Source organism: Betta splendens, chromosome 15 (genome assembly GCF_900634795.4).
Source record: "Betta splendens chromosome 15, fBetSpl5.4, whole genome shotgun sequence".
Taxonomy (NCBI): domain Eukaryota; kingdom Metazoa; phylum Chordata; class Actinopteri; order Anabantiformes; family Osphronemidae; genus Betta; species Betta splendens.
In genome coordinates this window covers 14,475,922-14,493,518 of record NC_040895.2, presented here as the reverse complement: position 1 = coordinate 14,493,518, position 17,597 = coordinate 14,475,922, and the positions used below count along the sequence as shown (strand labels likewise).

Genomic DNA, 17,597 nt, shown 5'->3' with positions numbered 1-17,597 from the left:
ATAAGCCCCACACACACTTTTTCCTATTTGAACTCTTCTGTTACCTTGACCCGTGACCGCTCATCTCCAGTGGATCCAATCCTCCGTTGCTCCCTTAGCTTCTCTTTGTACTGTACGCACACATCACACGCCGCCGCTGTGGCAAAGGTTTATTCGTCTGATTGCTTCTCTCCAAACAGACGTGGGGATAATATATACACACATCAAGGCAGGAGCCCCAGGGGTGGAATCGAGGCGCCTAAATCGAGTTTCTGCTTTTAGTTACTTTAATTGTCTCTGTAAATTGGACTTAATTTGTCTGCTGAAATTGTGTTATGATGATTGGCACAGGAGGGGATGAGAATTTTAACAGTTGTGTGCAGCGCTAATTGGTTCTGAGCCCGGCCCAGTTTGGAGCGAGCAGCCAGGACGTCACGGGCCCTCGTCCGCCTGATGAGCCGCTCAAACGTCTCACCCGTACGTTTGTGACCCGCTGTTTATTTAAGGTGCAGCAGCGCAGTTGTTCGTCTTAATTGTGCGTTGGAGACGCGTCGCGGATCACCGGGTTCACGCTGAGCGCTTCGTCCACACGCAGATGGACGCGTTCGAGGACAATGGCTCATCCAGCTCTGATGAAGCGCTTTGTACTTTGAGGTGAATGTGTAATTTGGCGCTAGTAGTCGTGGGAGAATGAAATGGGCCTTTTCTCTGCGAGCTCCAGGAAGGACTGCAGAGGAGCAATTACACTGCGTGAGGCGTCGGCTGCAGCAGCGACGCTCCCAATGCTCCCAACGCTCCCAACGCTCAGTTCCATCTGTTCCAGTTGAAAACGTGGAAATTAATTTTGAGGTTTACAACCTTATTGTTCATCCGTGCGTGACAACGTGGCAGCTCGGATCTATTTCTGACTTTTCCTTCAGTCGGTCCTTTTGTCTCGGCCTCCTTTTGTGACTCTCTCCCTCTGTTATTTGATGTCTTTCCTCCCAGTGCCGATGTGTCACCGAGAACCAGTAGCTCAGAACACAGAGGTGTGGTCCGGTGGAGGCGTGCGTTCATCTCGGCGTCGTTCCCATGCTTCTGTTTGCTAAATGCTGCTGTGACACGAGGAACAGGGAAGTGGTGGGCGAGAAAAGCAAACTTCCTTATTCTGCTTTGTTTGTTCGAGTTCATGTGCCGTATGTTTATTGAATTATCTCCGGTATCATTTATGAGGGAGAACTGAAACACAGAGAGTCATGTAAAACCCTGTAACAGTGCAGCTTCCACTAGTTTGAGTCAGTTGAGGTGCAGACAGGTGGCGCGTCGTTCACGTATAGAGTGAAACCTCCCAGATGTTCTGTACATAACAAAGTGGTTGTTGTAGTTCATGATAGTAAAGTGCAGCCATCACACAATCTGCAGACGCCTGTGGGGTAATGAGATGCGATGAACTGTTAGCGGGACTCTGGCTCACAGTCCATCAAAACAGTGTGATCCTGCATTATGTGGCGAGCCCAGCTGGGACGCCTCTGATTAGTCCTGCATGAAGAGCCAATATGAGTCTAACAACCAGGACCAGATGTGGTCTTACTCCGCGAAGGGGGAGGCGATTTATCAGCACTTAACCTGATTATATAAGTGCCAAGAGATGAGCGCTTAAAGGTAGATCTGCACACACACACACACACACACACACACACACACACACACACACACACACACACACACACACACACACACATGCACACACACACACACACTGTGTGCTTTCACCTTCATCTTCACCTGCTTGTTTCCCTCTCACAGCCCTTAGATCTCTCAGATTCTTCACATCTGGACGTCCGGCGCAGAAAAAGCAGCCGAGCCAAGAATGTGCTCACAAGACAGAGGATGAGCGCCTTCAGGTTCAGCTCTTCACATATAAGGATTCAGGCCTGGCTTTCTGCTCCGCTACTATCACCCTTCCGCCTCTTGTTTTCCTTTTCACTTGTTTTCTCGCCCGCATCCTTATCACAGGCGCGCACACACGCCCCACGAGCGCCTTCGTTTTGAACTGTACCCAGTCAAAAGCCCTCAAGAGCTCCGTCCTTTTGTGAATCAGTGTTTGACTAACCAGGTGTGCACTGGGTGAATCATTGAAGTGACTGGATGGGAGCCGTGGGACGGGACGAGGCAGCGTACGGGCGGCGGGCGCTCCCGCGGTGGTGCCAATGGGTGATTCATGCAGGGGAGCCGGGGAAACCCCGCGTCTGCGGCTGCGGGAGGAATCGTGTCTCTGCGGAGGCTCTGAGCCGCGCTGCCGACTTACCTGAAGCGTGGAGAAGCCCCCGTTTGTGCAGCGGCAGCCGAGCACGGCGCCATGTTGGACTTTCAGCTTCGCGCGTGTCGCACGTGGACGATGCGGCGCTGAGGGGGGTCAACAGATAATGAGATCGGCGGGCTCTAACTAAAGGGATGTTCCGTATCACTGAAAGTGATAATTAATTAGCTGATGCCTTGAGCGTAATTAAAACCCTGGATATTCGGACTTGTGTTTGCTGCAGATGGGACGGGGTCACGGGGTCACGGGGTCACAGGTCGCCTTTGCCAACGTGCACACTTCGCTTTTTATCGCCTCAGCACTCGTTCATGTATTATTCCGTCAAATTATCTGATTGCGTTGACGGGAACATGCGAGACTTCGCGAAGGACACCGTGGAACGTGCGTCGCAACAAGAGCTTGGCAGCTCCTTGAAGCGCGCGTTCACAGGGAAGACGGCGGCTGGCGACAGGGAACCAGCGGGAACAAGTCCGTCGGCTTTTAAACACGAAGAGCTGACGTCTCACAAGAACTACACCCGATAGATTTTTGCAGCGAAGCAGAGTTTCTGAAACTCAATGCGTCCAATTAAACTCAGAAAGCGACATTTAAAAAGTGAGATCCGGTGTGGGATGGACCCGAAACAGCCGGACCCGGGGATAATTAGACCTGATCCAGAATCAGTCAGAGCAACGAGACCAGCGGGGAGAGGACGTGGGCAGCGGCTGCTGATCTCAGTTCAAATAAATCAATTACCAAGCAGCTGCAGAGTCAAAACAAATGTCTTCAGAGTAAATAGAAAATCATGCTTTGAAACGAACGTTTAGAAATTAACCACAGTCCTGTTTTAGCTCTGCATCAACGCTGTGTGTCTGAACAGACACGATGATGCTGAAGCAAATTAGGAGCCGGAGCTTTTGTTTCCTCGGATTCGAGAGTCGATCAGAATGAGGCATTTGTGAGTCAGAGTGAGTCTGAGGAACGACCTTCGGACCGTTCAGCGTCGCAGAGGCGCCGTTAGCATTTAGCTTTGTGCGCGTGAAGCCGCTGCCGCTTCCTCCACCTCCGACTCGGAACAACCTTCACGCCTTCCACGCGGCGCGTCTCACTGAGCGGCCGCCACCTGAACCGGCACGAATCCACCAGTGAGTCAGAGCCCAGTGGAGAGTTGATTAACCCCAGCTATTAGTCACCTCCAGTCTGCAGCGACCACTTTGTCTAGACTCACCTCTATTTGATTGTGATTACTCTTCAGCCACTCGCTGCTGACCTCAGAGCGATTACTCACAGACCCCCCCCCCCCCCACACACACACACACACACACACACACATCTGCCTCCACTGTTCGTGCACATCTGCCTTCTGCACGAGACGCTTCCCAGTCGTGTGAAATGTGCGAGCAGATGTTTTGTGCGGCAGTCTCCGCTTTGAAGGGCTTTCACCGTGATGGGCCCAGAATGCGGCTGACAGGCGCGGTGGCAAATAGGTTCTGCGGGGAGCGCGGGCCCACTTGTACATTCTACTAACGACAGCGGAGGCGACGCGTCCGGCTGTGATCAAGGTCGGCGCTAAAGCGCCTGTGAAAGCGCAGGATTCTTCGGACGCAGCGAGAGGATTAGGTGTTTTATTCATGTGAGGAGAGGACGCCTTTAAAAGGGAGACGCTCCAGACTGGATGCGTCTGCTTGAGGCCAGAAGCAGTGAGGAAGAGGAAGCTGGAGCCGGGATCGCTCCACGACCGAGGGCTTCATTGATATTCTGACGCTAATGTCTCATCGCACGTGTGGAGGGAGGATGCAGCACAACCGCACGCGCAGAGAAACCACCCGGCGGCGGTGAGCTTCTAATTATTTTTCTGAGGAGAGAAAAAAAATCAAAAAATCACGCATGTAAATGGAAAAAGGCCTCCAGGAAGCGGAAAGCGGCGGCGTTCAGAAACACGACTACGCGAAGCGCGTTGGTGTCTGACATCGACCCGCGGGAATGTTTAGCTAAAGGTTAAGTGCCAGCGAGTCCTAACAGTTCTCTGCTGCTAATTTCTCAATCAGGAAACAGTAATTGTGTTTTTCCGGGAATATTTGGCGACACGCGTTTTTTGTTTTTCCTCTTTGTATTTTGCTGCAATCGTCGCTGTAAACGAAACCCGCTGTGAAATAGGAAACAAGAAGGCGGCGCCTTCTCGCAGCGTCTGATGCAGGAAGTTTTTCAAGCTGCCACGTCCTTCACGTTCCCACAACAAACAAATCAAAGACCAACTGTGAAAAAGAAAACGACTGTTCTCTAAATCAACAGGAGACTAAATGTATTTATTACACTTTAGATTCAGACTCCTCCGAATGTCTCACCAGGTTTTGCGTAGATAGAATAATTAGCATTTGTGTGTAATGTGTTATTTGTTGACAGCCCCTGGGATGAGGTGGAGGCCATTATGAAGTGGAAACTGTGTCTGTGGACCAGTGGGCTACAGTGACTTGCTTATCGGCGTGTTCATGCAGTTCTCCAGGAATCAGACAGTGTGAAATTGCAGGAAGGTGAATGTCGAGGCTCAGCTCCGAGTGTTTATCAGCGCCGGCATAGCAGGTGCTCAGCCAGAACCCCAGACCGGCTTTTCTCCACCGCTTTATTATTTATGACTGGCTCCTGACACCAAACCACTGAATGTGTCTTTTTAGGAGATGTCTTACATTTCAGATTTCATTATGCATTTTTCTGCGCGTTGCAGGAGCACCTCCGTCGTAGCTTGTACAGTCATCAGTCTGCTTTACGTTCTCCTCAGCGTCCCACGTGTCATTTGCAGCCTTCATTTGCAATTTCCCGCCAGGGTGCAGTCAGCGGCGGAATAAAATCGCTTTTGTGTGTCAATATTTGCCTTCATTGTGTCTTCATGTTTTTCCTTGGTCCTGCTCAGTTTTACATCTGGTAAGAACCTACAGATTAGCAAAGCTCCAGGGAACGTGAACTCCAGGACACGAGCTATAACCAGATCAGCACCGGTCCGAGGCCTCGTTCACCTGCTCACATCAGCCTGCAACGGATGCAGCGTTATGTAACGCCACACACACACACACACACACACACACACACACACACACACACACACACACACACACACACACACACACACACACACATGCATATGCTGCACACCATCCTCCAGGATGCAAACGAGCCGCTGAGTGGCACGGACGCACAGCAAGCAGCCCGCGGGCGGAGCATCGCAATCCAGCGGATACTGACACTGTGCACAACATTCAAATTCTACGCAGGTCTCAAAGCGTTTTATATTTTCATAGAAATATCGCCTCCGCACTGGGAGCAGGAAATGTGGTCTGAGGCAGAGCAGCGAGTCTGAGCAGGAAGCTCCGAGGCTCCGTTGCACAAGTCCCTGCAGCCAGCCGTAATTGGCTTACACACATTCCTCCCAGGATTACCACTTGCTCCGTATTTGTATTTATGAAAAAAATAAATTCAAACATTTGCTTTGGCTCTTTGAACAAACTTGCTTTTTTTTCTTGGATGCAATATGTGAAATTTCAGTTTTAATTAAATCCTTTGTACATTTCTGTACGTGTGTCTTTGCTGGTCGCCACGCACTCTGATGTAGATTTGGGGTTTTTCCACTCGTTTTTCCTCTATTTCTTCAAACATTTGAAAATCCCGGTTTTGTACCGATCTGCTTGCTTTATGGTGCAGAAAATGCAGAAGCACGACTTTGTTTTATGCTAAACGCAGCAGAGCAATTTCTGGAAACGAACTGCGCTTCGGAAAGACGGACCGTCGCTTGTGCCAAATGAAATGGCTCAGTGTTTCGAGCCAAATGAAACAGCTTGAAGCTTTGTTGATTAGATTGTCCCATAATTACAATAGGAACGCAGCGTCGACCCATCTAATGGAGAGACCAGTAGAAATAAGATGGAGCTTTACGACTCCTGAATGATTGTCGGTCCTAACGACAGGCGCGCGCGCTGAGCTGATGTAGTTTCCCGGCGCTATAATATGTGAATGAGCGTGGAGCGCGTTATTCGCCGGCGGCGCCATCCGCCGCTGCGTCACGCCCGCTCTGGCCAATCGTGACGCAGTGACTCTCCGCGCGCCCTTGGAGATCCCGCGGGGTCCCACATCGCCTTCCAGCGCGCGAGACGAGTATAAGGTGGCGAGCCTCGTCGGCTGCACGTCGCCACCGCTTCACATGCGACCGCGCTGGGCTCGAGGAGCGCCGCTGTGACAAACATGGATCCGTGATAACTTTGGCTGGATTGCCGTTTTCTCGTCAACTTGTGTCGCCCTTGACCTGCGCGCGAGTGACGGTTGCCAGGTAGGTGGAAAAACGGCGGAAAACGAAAAGTTCTAGGAGCCCGTCGTCAAAGCAGAAGTGTCGAGTTTGACACGTGGGGGTCGTTTTTGATGTGCCACGCGTTTTGACGCACAGCTGCGCTTCGGAGTTCCAAACATCGCTCGTGCGTTTCCGGCGCGCACACGCCGAAGCGTATGTTGACGGCTGCGGGCTGCGTGCTCGTCTGAGCGTGGCTTTGAACGCAGGTCGGGGAAGCGGAGGCTGCCGCCGCCGCCGCCGCCGCCGCCGCCCGGCGCAGCATCCCGGTCCAGCCCTCCGCGCTCTGCTCCGGAAAGATGCCTCTCCTCCACAACGGCTGCGCGGCTTGTTACGCATCATGTTGAAAGGCATCATTTTAAAGCTATTCATTCCTATTATATGAAACGTGCCCTCTGTTTCTGGTGGAGCATTTATGAGGCTTACTTAATTTTAATCATGCAGGGGAATCATAATAATTTTCCAAGTGGGAGAAGTGGGAAGTGGGAGACCTTCATGAATTGGGGATACTATTTATTTATGATGCCCATAGACGGCAACGTGGAGGAATGTTCCCTCCCTGTGACCTGGGGCTACTTTGACATTGTGCTGGATAATGAGTGAGAGCCGAGGGAATGGCATCTGTGCCGCGGTGCAAATATTTTCCTTTTCATTCCAGGCCACGTTATCCATCACAGGAGCCGGACGGCCGCGTGTGAATCCCGAACTTCAGCGGCGCGTCGTGTTGATGTGTGCATGAATCAGCCCCAGTCTGTTTTTCCATCAGCGCGCTCGGAGGCTCCGCGTCAACGCCGCTCTGTTGAAGGTGGAGCTGGTATGTGTTTGGATCACTGTGACTTTCCACTGGCCGCTGTGGGGGGAGACGCTCGCGAGGACGTTCAGCGGCGGGGGGGGGGGGGCAGCGACGGCGCCTTCACAGCGTGATGTATTGTCGGAGCCTCGGTCAATTTCAGTTGACTAATATTTTCTCAGGCTTTCCTCTGGTGATAGATGGGTTTGTTGTGCACAGTGCTACTATTGTATTGATCATCATTATGACTTTCTCAATAAGGCCGTGGGTGGAGGATCATACACAACACCAACCCTGATGGGCCCAAACCCAATGAATATCTCTTTACTTCCTGCTGTGCCTGATGTTCAGTGTGGGTGCAGTATGTGCACAGGTGTTGTTTATTGGTCCCAAGCTTAAAAAACACAATATACAGCAAGATACTGTGATCTACCCGCCTTCCTCGTGTCTAGTGCTCGGCTGCAGCTGTTTACTCTGCTCTCCATCTTCTCGCCGCATATCAGCGCCACAATTGTGTAACAGGTGTCTGTTTTTTAATTGGCTTTTGAGCATAATGCGCCTTGAGGGGAAATGGAGGTTTTTTCAGCAACACGCGCGAGGCAGCGTGACCCTGGGGCTGCAGCGCGCGCCGGCTGGCACCGCCAGGCCACTTAGCGGCCCGGCGGCAGGAGACAGTGATGGGCGTTTTAGCGGAGTCATCTGGCCGAACAGACAGGCCAACTCCCCCTTTGGGTTTCATTAGAGCCCGTCTCGATGTTAAAGCCCGTTTAATCCACTTTCGCAGCCGCGCAGACGACAGCGGAGCGGCGTCTATCTTTAGACGCCCGACGCAGCCGCAAAGTTTGCCGTCTCGTACAGTAGCTGGCATTTCGGCGGCCTCTTCCCGTCCGATCAGAGAGAAGCCTGTCAATCAGCGTCGGCTCAATTAGCGCCGGCGCAAACAGCTGTGTTTGTGGAGCGCGCGCCGCTTCTGTCGCCGCGTGTTCTCAGGAGCCGCGTCGCTTCAGAGGCGCCGAAAACTCGCGGCAGCTTAACGAGCAGCGGGAATTCTCGTTTTTTTTTTTTTTTTGCAATCTATACGGCATAAATTTAAATGCAAACAGTGGTTCATCATAATTTAATTGTCGCCTCGAGCAACAGTCAATATTTACTCGTGGATTTTGGCTTTTATTACTGGCCATAAAGGAAGCCAGCACATGCACACGATGCTGCTAATGTGACACTGACCTTATCTGACTTTTATAGCCGCCATAAGATCAGCTGGAGCGCCCGGCGTGGGTCCACAGGGCTCCCACCTCAGGCCGCCCCCGCTTTGTTTGACTTAGCATAAATCAAGATGATGGCAGTGAATCGTGGCTGTGAGGTCAGGTACTGTCAGGAAACGGGCCGACGCTGCTGTTTACGCGGGTCTGACCAGCATATAAACTACGGTGGGAAACTCGAAATGACACGTGTGCTCTTCGTTCCAATTAGTTGATTTCTTTTCGCCTTTGCTTTCGCGCTCTCCATTCTAATCTGTGTCCCGAGTCGATCCGTCTTCACCCTCTCCCTTTCTGCTCCTGACACTCTAAGCCTCTGTTGAGGTTATTTGGATTTTTATGTCTGTTTCCCGTCTGTTCGCACCGGTTAAATCAATAACGACTTGCCCGGCGTCACTTTGAGCCGACGTCCAGAGGAGAGAGGGAGGGAGGGCGATCAGGGCGAGCGACGCGACGGAGGCTAGCGGTGAAATGTGATTACAATGAGTCGAAATCCCAACCAACATCTGCGTCAGGTTGAGTACGAGTAATGCACAGAAAGGAGAGGAGTTCTATATAGTTTTTGATGGACCGCCTCTGGCTGCAGGATTCAGACGAAGGTTTAGGTTTTCTAATTAATGTTTCTGTCATGGATGACTTTATCATTCTGACTCAAACGCTAACATTCAGTGAACTAATTCTGAGTCTGAGGTGACAACATGTTTGTACGGGCTTCCGTTTCCCAGCACAGTTTTTTTTGTGCGACTGAAGCTGAAGCACACGCTCAGGCGTTCGTTTGTGGCCACATTGAGGCCCAACGCTGCCAGATGACGACGTTCTACGCGTTCTACGCGTTCTACGGCGTCACAACATGGAGCGCCTCGTTTGAAGCCAGATTAGAAGCGATTCGAAGCTGTGGGCTCGGTCTCAGTGAGTTCGTCAGGATCCATCGGGAGCTCCTTCTTCAGGCTTCAGCCGTGATGTTCGGCTGCTGGACCCAATGCTGCCTGTAAGACCACATCCAGGAGGAACTCCAGCCCAATCGCATTCATTCCCACCTTCGAATGTCGTATCCTCGGCTCTGTGGCCTAAAGAGGTTGAGTCAAGGTTTGGCAGGATGGAAACCGCTGCCGTTTGCCTTGCTGTTGGCATTGAGCTGTTAATGGACCTGCTGGAGGTTGAACCAAGCAAACTGGGAGGATCTTACTGGGGCTCTGATGAGGGACACTGAGGATTTTGCAAGGCTGCTGTGATGCTAATTTTCAAAAGGTGAGCGAGTGCTTGTAGGCTTTGCTACAGTAGATAGGCTCTTACTTAAATGTTAATGGAAGCAGGTAATTATTTCCCCAGCTGGTTTCGATTTGACCAGTATCTGCGTCTGTGCGTCCTCGTTCCTTCCCACCTGCCCAAGCTGTTACCACCACCTGCCGCCGCCACAAACTTGCAGTCAAATGAACAACCTGGAATTTCGATTTCACACTTTCTCCCCCGAAGCAGGCGTTCGAGCGACGGGGTTTAGACCCCGCCCCCGCCTCTGATTTCTCGCCTGTGTCCGGTTTGACTGACGTCTCGGTCGGAGGCCATGAGTCGTGGAAGTTGCAGCAGGGCTGATGTGGAGCGAGCCCTCTGGCTAAACCCTGTGGAGGAGAATGAATGCAAAGCAACGAGACCCGAAAGGACTGTGAATCAAATCCACCGCTGACATTTACATGCGTCCACAGCAACAGAAGCGCTTGGAAATAATTTTAGCCCAATTTGCTGTCTTGTCATTGTGTGTCTAAACAAGCATTTGGTTCAATACCTCATTGTCGCTGCTTTACTGCACAGTGGGACGCTTTGATTGGACGAGTCGGGCTGAGACAAAATTGGACAAGGGGGAAGCAGATGCGCAATGTTCCTGCAGGGGGTTGAAGGGTTTTCATAATAGGAGACAGCAGACGAGAGAAAAGAATCAGGGCATCAGTCAAATAGAAAACACAGTCTTTTTAAGTTTTAACTGAGCTGTGTTTTGTCTTTTATTCTAGTAGAGCTAGATTATAAAAAGAGCGTTTCTTTGAGGGCTTTACTACAAAATAAAAGCACGTGAATGTTGTTTGCTGTGTACAGTTACCAGTCAAAATAATCCAACACCACTAGTCAGATCGGTCGTCGACGACTAACATTGGGCACAAACGGCTTTTAAACGGCATCGGCTTCAGTTTCACATCAGTGTGGAACGAGGGACAGAGGGAGGTTTGATGCATCACAGGTTCTGGCGAGATTTAGCGGCGGAATGAAACATCTTTACTGGTGAAGAGCAGGAAGAAACGAGAGGATGGCTGGAATTACCTGGCAAGTGTTCCTGGCTGGGTCGCAGTCTGTGTTTATTGGCTTGCTGCTCTCCCTGATTCATTGAAATGTAATCATAACCCGAGCTGGACGTATTTATTGCTCATACTGGTAACACGCTCGACCGGCGGCACATTATTTATCCGTATTTACTCACGTACACACGAAAACAGAGCGGTTCGTCTGTAAAGTCTGACTTCCTGGCACGTTTACGTCGCTTCCAGTGAAAGTGGCGAACGAGGAAAACAGAGGATGCCGCGGGTTTCCTGCAGCAGCTGATGCTTTGACACAAACCTCCTCCATTACAGTTCATTATTTTGTTCCCTTTGTTGAATGTGCGATGGACGTCATAAATAAATCACGTTTCGATCGATCATGAGTGTAAAGCATGGACCTGATGGCGGCTTTAGAGGAAGGATCACCAGGCCGGCGGCGTGGCCACAGACGGAGCCGAGCTGCTGGGAGCGTCGCGCCCGTTCCCAGTGATGCTTCGTTTAAGAGCTACATGCTGTCGGTGACCCCGGGTTCTGTGAAGTTCTCTCCCAGGCTGTTCCACCGCTTTGTTCCCTCCTCGTTGCCGCTCGTGTTTGTTTAACCGCTCTCCTTTCATCCAGATTAGTCTCACTAAGGCCCTTTAAATTAATCTCATTAGGGCTCTGTTTCAACACGGACTTGGAGGGCCAGTGTGGAGCTCCTTAAGCTCCGATCGTTCCGTCAGTCACATCCTGCTTAATCCTGAAGCGCTGAGAACCACCGGGGGAGCGGCGGAACCCGGCCACCGCCTCGGTTTAGCATTGGTCCAGTACGGAGCAGGTTCTGAGGTGGAAGGTGGATCATTTCCTGTCTGCTAATGATCCCTTTCACGGCCTGCAAGAGTTGGCAGTAGGTTCAGTAGGTGAATCCATACATCACAATCAGGACGCAGCAGAGTGTTTACATTGCTCACAATCCAGCGACTCCTTAAGTCTGTGGTTTGTTTCCACGAACCATCTGGTGCCAGAGGACGCGTCGGAGTTTCAAAAAGTTTTGTCACTGACGGAGCAGGAGCAGAAGAGGATGAGAGCCGCCGCCGGAGCTCGGCTGACGTGTTTTGACTCCTTTTCATTTTGTTCTCAGCCCCAACGCGTTCGTCTCCGCTCTGATTCTGTCTCGGAGCTGCTGGAGGGTAAAATGAGAAATCTGTCAGAATGCTTAAAAGTGTACTTGTGTTTTAATCAGGGCGTTTAATTGAACACACTTTCCCAGGCGGACGTTTCGGATGCACCTGTTCCAGAGGCCGGACGTGAATCGGTGCTGATTTAAGCGTTATTCCACCTCGGTGCGTTTTGTGTAAACGCCTCGGACAGAGTCTGCAGCAAACTCGCTCCGCGGTTTGAGGCGTCGCTCCGTGGCTGCAGGAAAGCGGCCCGGGCGTCCGTGCAACTCTGACTCCAGCTTCAGCTCGACTCCGTCTTTTGGTGAAATGGCTCAAATTGCTGCGAATAACGAAGCGATGCCGCCGCTCGGATCCCAGGGAGCATTTCCTCACTGCACAAGTTCAAAAGGATCACTGATGCTAAGGCATAAACATGTTCTGGGAGCAGACACCATTTGACCAGCAGTAAAAAAAACCCTCTTTTAAGCTGTGTGTCTTCATAAAGAGCCTGTTTTCCTTGTAGTAACAGTTACAGAATCGGCTCTAGGAGCTTTGTTCTCGCCTCCTTGCTTTGTCCGCTTGTTGTGTTTGCTGCAGTTTTTGGAGGTCTGTGAGAAAATCAACTAAAATCTAGTAGAATAAAAATGCAGGCCTCCTCCTCTGTGCTCTGGAGGATGCATCCAGCCCGCGCGGCGATTACACCCCCCCCCTCGCTGCCGGAGCCCCGCCGCGGCGCTGGTGTGGGTTTGTCCGCGCTCAGCCATCCGTCAGCGGAAGTGACAGGAAGCGGCCGGGCCTCGCGCGGGGCTCGCCTCCGCGGCGAGGGCCGCTCGATCTCTGCTCCCGCCTCATCCGTCACCGTGACGTGCAGATGTTCCTCCACGGCCGCGGGACCCGCGGGCTCCGCGTCCGACCCGCTGATAAGTGCCGCCTGGACGCCGCCGCTGGCCTGACATGCCGCGTCTCCGCGCTCTGAAGGATGGAGGCCTCGGTTGATTTGTTATTTCTTTTTTTTTGATTTCTGGCGCCGCGTCGCAGCTGATTAAAAGCTTTAAGGCTCCAGAACGAGTTGTGAGGGTGGAAGGAGGCGCTGGCTGCATGGCTCACCGGAGATTTACGGCATTTTAACTGAATTCAGGCTAATTGAATAATTTGCACATTGCTGTAAGTCAGATCAGTGTGCGGCAGGATGTGGGGAGGTAGGAGGACGGGATGACAGGGCGTTGGTGAACAGATTATAATTTGTAATGCTTGGGTGAAGCTCCGGGCTTGAAGTGATCCACGGCCACTGGAGATTAGAAGGTTTGTGCACCGCCACAGAGCTGAAGCCTTATGTTACAGCAGAGCTCCAACCCGACGCGTGCGTGAAGCAAACCGTCCCAAAGCGCCTCTCCTGTAATAACCGCCGCCGACTTTCTTAATGGAATATTCATGTACGACAGATTCTCTGCATTAGTAATCCCAAACTGGAGATGTATTTTTGACACGTTCCATCAATGTTTGATGGCGTCCTCCCCGGCACCAAACGCCCCACAGACACCACAGCGTTGGAGCAGTTCTGCGCCGGAGCGCGCGGCGAGGCCACGATGAGCTCCAGTCACTGGTCTGAGTAGGAAAATATAAATAAACAAAGATGGAAGATTCATTTAGGGGAAAACGGCGAACAAGCAGCGTGTCACATTTATAATGAATGATGGGGAAGGTTTTTGGTCTCTAAAGTCTTAACAAGTAGCTTTTTTTTTTTTCAAATCACGTCTGGATCTAAGCTGCACGTTGGGCACGTTGGCTCCCAAAGTGTTTCCGCGAAGCAGCACCCGCTTTTTAAATTCCTCTAAGTAGGTATCTGGATGTTTTGGAGGAGCGGGGGGGGGGTCACGGCTGGCGCTGGCTGTGTGTAAATCCATTTTCTTCCATCACCGGCTCACTGTTTGCTTACACTGGGCATAATGAATCATTAATTCACTGCTGTCGCTCGCAGCCCAGAGTCACTCTGAGCAGAATTAACTCCTGATCCAGCAGAGCAGAGAGGGAACAAGCCAGCAAAGCCTCTCGCTCCAGACATTCATCTGTGCGTTGAGAGGGGAGGGGGGGGGGATCCTCTGATGCGTGAGCTTTTGATTGTGTTGTGCATTTTTTTTATTGCCTCATTATTTCCTGTTCATCTGCTGCAGGTACTGCTCTGTTCTATAAAGACTGATGGAGCACTGCTCTCGGTGCTAATTAGTTTTTTCGTTCCTAATAATGGGCAGAACATTACACAACAGTGGTTCGACCTAAGGAGGAACATGAACAGCCTTTGTCTTTAAGTAGGCGAGCTAATCCAAAAATATTTATCCCCATATTGATTCACCAGCAGACAGAGGAGTCTAAACACTTAAATGATGTATATGCTAATGATAAACAGTAGAAGTAATGTGCAGTAATGAGTAAATGTTTAAAATGGCTGCAGAATGTTTTAAAATAGCACTTTTAAATGTTTTCATTGAATAAAACCCTGATTAGAATGAGTTCAACAACCAAATCGGACACACAGCGCAAAATCCTCCGTATCAGGTGAAAGTGTCTCCAACCATGATTCACAGTGTTTAATTAGCCTGGTTTGCTTTAACTAAAATCCCTCTCACTGATTCCCGGGTGAGATCTTTCCGCGGAGGCATTAGCAGGTGCTTCGGCGCGAAGCCGCCGGTGTCCCAGCGGACGGCGGCGACGCATCGCGGAGCCAAACAGACTCCACCGGGTGCATCGTCAAGTTGCGACGAGCTGTTTTTTCTGTGGCGACGTGCGGGAAGTGATTTGTCGGCGGGTTGCGTTTGACCCGTTGACTCGCCTTCCCGGTCGAACCTGCTGCTTGTTGAGCCGGGCCTGTGCTGCAGCTGCAGCCGTGACCCGTCAGCTGTCGCTAGAGCCGGTTCTGCCTGCGTAGACGCGGTTCGGATCCGGCGCCGGCGCTGCTCAGCGAGGATCCCGTCTGTCCCTCGCTCTTCATGACTTGATGTTTGTGCAGGACTTAAAGGTCAAACTGGACAAATAACTTAAAGAGGCAAACAAATGCCCCAAAGATGCTGTTCCCACATTTCGGCAACGTGACCAGACACAGTTTCCTCCAAAAAACAAACACTTCTTTATTAGCATTATCACAACATAACATATTAAAATCACCCAGCGAGCGCAGCCGATGTGTGAGGATGCGCAGGAAAGGAGGACGCTGTGCTTCATCACCAGCCTGTCCTCCTCGTGTTCCTTCTCGTCGGCCTTTAGCCCAGATTTTTGGCTCCTTTTTTTGGACTAACTCTCTGCGCAGGAAGTGTCTCACCATTATTAGTCGCCTCGCAGGTTGATGAGAGAAATAGCTTCCACCTGATGGAAAACCATCTTCACTCGGAAGCCAAGCCCATTCCTTTTGTTGGTGCTGGCGCCGAGACAATGCAGTTAAATTCCTTTGTGCGTGAATAATTCTTCTGGCCCCTTTCGGGACACTGTAATTTAGCCTGCTTTATTTTCTCATTCTTCGCTCCCTCGTATCGCTTCCGAGCTAAATGGAATTGGAACGAAGTGCAGAGTTTGGGAATCGGGCGTTCTCCCATTTCCAATGACCGATGGCAGGAGAGAGATGAAAGGGCCTAATGTGAAAAAGGAGGAATTTCACTCAGTGCAGCGAGGATGCGCGTCGCTCACCGTACGAAGCTGCTTCAATTACCGGTCCAACGCGGGCCGAACCTCCGACCTGAGCCTCGGTGGCGAGCGCTTGCGTCATGTTTTTGCTGCGCTGCCATTTGTCCTGATGGTCACGTTCGGTCCCCTCCTCCTCTCAACGTGCCGTCGGCCGCATTCAGAGGAGGCCTAATTGAGTTTTCGGACAGCGGCCCCCGGTCTCAAACGCTCCGCGAGATAAAAGGCGTTTTGCATTAGGACATCAAAGCGGCGCCCGCACCCTCGCGCCGCTAAAACGCGTCGGGATCGAGCGCGCATGTGGGGTCAGCGTCGCTCCGAAGGGTTAATGATGTGGAGACCACGCTGGGACTTTTTAATTCGCACTCTTCAGCCCATTTAAGCTTTGTCACCTTCACAAACACGTCTGACCGTAACTTGATGCGACGCATCTGTCGGTGGATTTGTCGTCTCCGGCACCGGGATCAATAACGGCGGCAGGCGTGAGCTCCTCGGCACATTTGGCTTCAGAAACATCCTGTAGCAGCGACACATCTGTGAAGTTGGGGGTGATTTACAGTGAAGAGGCATTAATTCCTCCAAGGTTCACAGTCTGTCATAGTTTTTCATATCAGCTTTCGCTGATCTTTATCACAAGCTTTATTCCAGCAGGACTCCACATCTCAGTCGGAGCCAATGCAACCATACCTTGACATCCTCAACCTCCCCTCCTCCTTCCTCATCTTCTTTAGAGGTGAAGAGGACTTTTGAGAGCTGCTCCGCACTCGAGAAGCATGGAGAGATTTGTGTAAAGCTTTTCATATGCTACGTGACAGACTGCGATCGGACCTCGGTGGAGTTAAGTCTGGTAGATAAACACGGGGAGGCGTGCGCGTCTGCTCATTCGTTCATACCACCGGGCCAACAGCCTGCCTCCATACATCAGTCTGTGGGTTTCAGCAGGTTCCTGTTGCGTCACTGGTCCGGGTCTCTGTGGTCACAGGGACCGGTCCTGCCGTCAGCGCTGATTGGACGCATCCTGCATCTGCCCTGAAATTGGCTGCGACAGTGGAGGTGTTGACGTGTTTATAGCCGATGTGAAAGGCCGCGAACACTTCACTTTGGGCAAATCCTTTGAGGCTTCGCTGTTTTTCTCCTGTTTTTTGGAAAAAATTAAGCGAGAGTCGGCGTCAGACACCGGCGCTGGGGATCACGCTCAGCGGCCGATGGGGTTGACGTGACTAAACGCTAGCACAGACACCTGATCGCACAGCTGTGCTTTTTTAAATGCAAAAAGTCCAGTTGATTCTTGGAGTTCTTGAGCTTTCGTCGCTTTATTTCAAGCCTCGCGCTCCGTCTCGTCTCCGTCCTCGCCCGTCGCTCCTTTCCTTCCGTCACAGCCCCACGGGCTTCATAGCGGCGGCTTGTCCTCCATCTGTCTCCCAACCAATTTAGTCTCATTTCCTGCCAGTTGGTCCGCCTCCATGGGCCGGGGCTCGTTTACCAGGAAGCCTTCGCATATTGAGCTCATCAGCCGTTGTTATGGCGATCAGCGCCGGAACCTCTGAGCTTGGCTGGAGTTTGGCCGTTTGCTTGAAGTTCTGAATCGGCCGATGGCGACGCTGAAACGGGTTTGATGCATAAAACTAAAAGTCGAGCGAGTCCTGCAGAGCGCAGAGTCCGTTTTAATTGTTTATTTCTCATAAACTTTCCTCCCAGTAAAGCAAATATGACTCTTCATTACTTTATGGCCTCTTGCACCAACACGGCTCCTGTCTAAACTCTTTAAACAGAAGGGTCATCGTTTTATTATCAAATAACTGTGTCCTTCTGAATTCCCGTGAATCCTGCAGACAAATCCCAGCTCAAAC

General features: G+C 51.4%; 1 protein-coding gene across 4 annotated transcripts in view; it reads left to right on the top strand.

Moving 5' to 3' along the window:
• Positions 1–3,746: 3,746 nt before the first annotated feature.
• The window catches only part of chrm3a (cholinergic receptor, muscarinic 3a), a 50,595-nt gene continuing 36,744 nt past the window's right edge, over positions 3,747–17,597 (top strand). The window contains exons 1-2 of one of the 4 annotated variants that reach the window (XM_029127023.3): positions 6,325–6,572; positions 7,246–7,401. The gene's annotated coding sequence lies outside the window, so the exon portion shown is untranslated. Of the gene's footprint in view, positions 4,093–6,323; positions 6,573–7,245; positions 7,402–17,597 lie in introns of those variants that run through there. The other 3 variants (XM_029127024.3, XM_029127026.3, XM_029127022.3) reach the window with 3 other exon arrangements.